The sequence below is a fragment of the Tupaia chinensis genome, unplaced genomic scaffold (assembly GCF_000334495.1).
Source record: "Tupaia chinensis unplaced genomic scaffold, TupChi_1.0 Scaffold149910_1, whole genome shotgun sequence".
Lineage (NCBI taxonomy): Eukaryota > Metazoa > Chordata > Mammalia > Scandentia > Tupaiidae > Tupaia > Tupaia belangeri.
The window spans coordinates 46,893-50,097 of record NW_006209754.1 but is presented as its reverse complement, the minus strand read 5'-3'; the positions used below and the strand labels follow the sequence as shown (position 1 = coordinate 50,097).

At 43.7% G+C, this 3,205-nt stretch overlaps 1 pseudogene; it reads left to right on the top strand.

Moving 5' to 3' along the window:
- Nucleotides 1–2,094: 2,094 nt before the first annotated feature.
- Nucleotides 2,095–3,205, top strand: part of LOC106734218 (14-3-3 protein zeta/delta pseudogene) — a 10,593-nt pseudogene continuing 9,482 nt past the window's right edge.

Genomic DNA, 3,205 nt, shown 5'->3' with positions numbered 1-3,205 from the left:
CCTGGCTCCTCTTCTACGCTTATCTATATCCTTGTAAATTAGTCTATATAATCTCAAAGCCAAGGATTAGATTTCTTTTTGGGAAACTGAGACAACCAGAGTTTCAGATACCAAATAAGGAAATGAGAAGAGAAAAATTCAGTCCTTACAGAGTTTTCTTGGGTTTATCTTGAACTGTATGAGGACCTATTTTTCTTTCGGTTTAGAGAAATTTTTTGCTATAGGGCATGTGCACTTGCAGAGAGACAGAAAGAGACAGAGAGACAGGAAGCAAGAACCACCCCCCCTCCTGGGAATAGCCATGCTGCAATCCTTTCTCTTCCATTCTCCTCTTGAGATTATGAGCACACATGCACATGTGACTCGTGTGAGTTTTAAACCACCAAGTCTGGGACTTGAACCATGTTTGACTACATGGGAGTCCAGTAATGTAACCATTACACCATTTGCTACTCCCAGGATCTATTTTTCTTAAGAGATTAGTGGAAAAGTGCCAGATATGCCAGACCCCAAAATCTTTTGAAAGCTCTTTCTCCCACATTAGGTCTTTTAATCCCCATAATCTCCAGCAAAATTGTCAATTCCTTATAATAATATCTCTAAGCATTCAAATATCTCAATGTCTTCATCAGCTGTATGTGGCAAGGGACATCTGCCCATAGCAAGCATTTTTTTCTAAAAGCCACTCCTAATTGGAAAGGATCTGTCATCTGTAGCTTTTCCTAGGGTCACTGTAAGGAAGTACCACCAATTACATGGTTTTAAAAATAGAAACCTTTTATTCCACAGTTCTGGAGGGTACAAGTGTGAAGTCAAGGCTTCATCAGGGCCAGGCATCCTCTGCAACTGCTTAGACTCTGTCCTGTCTCTTTTCAGCTTCTGGGTTTGGTATTGAATCTTAATCTTTAGACGTTTTTGGTTTGCAGCTATCTCACTCCAATTTCTGGTTGGTCACAAAGCAATTTTCCCTTTTTATAAAGACACTTATCATATTGGGTTCCATACCACCTCAGTGACCTCATGTAAATTAGGTCTGGAATGACTGTACTTCCACAGTCTCCGGTACCAGTAGTAGGTCTTTAACATATCTTCAGGGGGCAGTGAGGGACATGACTGCAGCCTCACCCTAAGTCAGAAGCAGCAAAGGGGTGAGGGAGGCCATAAGGATATGTGACAGTCACAAGACATAGAACTGCTTTGGTCATACTCTCATTTGTGTGGGTACACCTTGCAATGGCCAAGTTTGGAAAAATTTAATTGTTTTATTAAAACTAAGTACTTCCATCACAACACGTATTCAGTATAAAGATTATAGAAGTGCTATTCACTCATTTTTTATACAACCTCTTTTAAAGCCATTGTATATTTTATACTTAAATAGTACATCTCTATTGAGATTAGACATGTTTTAGATGATCAAGTTAGAAAAACGCTTTTCTTAAAATTGATTGGCTAGGGACCAGCAGATGGCCTAGTGGTAAAAGTGCTGGACTCCCCCATAATTGACCCTGGTTCAAGTCCCAGACCTGGTGGCTTGGGAATCATACCAGCACATGTGGTGTGTGCCCAAGATCCCAAAAGTAGAATGGAGAAGGGATTGCAGTATGACCATCTTCCCTGTGGGGTGATTTATCATTTTCCTTTTCATTGTCTCTGTCTCTCTTCAGTGGGTGCATGTGCCCTATGACAAAAACCTTGGAGAAAAAAATGATGGGATATATTTTTAGAGCAATTTTTAATAAACAGAAAAATTTGCAGTGGTTTGTTACTCAGCCCTACCCCACAAACCTCTGCCCTCCCTTGGCACCCTCTCACAGCCCACTGCTCTGTCAGTGACAGTTCTCTTTAGGAAGGGACACACTACCAGTGGATGGTGTGGCAGGAGAAGCTTGGCCATGGCACTTCTGGAAGGCCATGAGTTGAGTACCTGATGAAGAAATATTCAGTGGCCATTGCTGCTTCCATGGCTCTGGAAGTGGGCATGGGCTATTTGGGCTTCATCTTCAGTCCCATCTGGAGATCTTTGTTCCCCAGGCAGGGCCATGGCATCACATTTCCCCAGCCACCCATGCCACCCCACTTGATGAAGCAGCAATGACTTCTACCTGCACAGTGGCCAGTATTTTTGAGGTTCAGGCACCACTGCTACAGTTTCCCTGCATGCCCACATTCAGATCTCTCAGCAAACATCAAGGTCATATTCACTCCCTATGCAGCCACAACAGGGAGAAGCAAGAGATGCCTGAGCCCCTGAGAAGATAGCACAGATGCTTTCTGACCAGGGGCGGGCCCCACCACAGATACATTGGACCCCACAGCAGCCCACCCCACAGCTCATGCCACCACAGCCTGCCCTCACATGAGCCCTCGGTACTGCAAACTTCTGTTCATTCATTTCCCAGGACCAGGGTCTTCATGATACAAAAATGGACTGTGATATCACCTGACTTTAATTTAATGTCACAATGTGTAGCCACTAAATGAGAAGAAAACTTCAGGTAGAGACAGTCCAAAGGAAAATTAGAAGCCACCTCGTTCTTGTGCAGAATTGTAGGAGCAATCACATTGGCTGCTAAAAACAATCCATACTACAAGACAGTGGATAAAGCTGGCTGAGATCAGTCTGCCACTGTCTCTCTGAATTATCATTTCATGCCAGTATTGCTTTACTGTTGGACCTGCCAACGGCGAACAGTTCCTGAGTTTGGGGGTGAGGATGAAAGAAAGACAATAAGACAGGATAGAAACAGGAGGACTGACAGTCAATACTGGTCAGCCCTGAATGTACTTTATTGCTAGTATTTATACACGCTCCAGAGACTTCTGTGATGTAAGGTTTTATGTCCTTACTGAATTTATCAGGTTGTTATAACAATACTTTGGAACATTCAGTTCAAAACAATCCCAAGATATTCTGCTCATAACAGTCCAGCCACCCAAGGCCATGTCTGGGTAAAGACCATGGTCTTATTGTGGTGGTCACGTCCTGCACATTCCTCATGTCTCCTCTTTAGCTCCCCACACTTTACCAGGGAGAATAGACAAAGGTTCATCAGGAGGATTGATCCTCTGTGTGAAAGCAAATTAAAGAGCAGGCTTTTAGGAAAAGATAGGCTGGGCTGCCTTGTGCTAGTGACACTGTGGGACTGCTCTCTTCTGGGAGTGCCGGGCCTCTCCCAACCATGTGGAGTGCTATCTGCTTGCT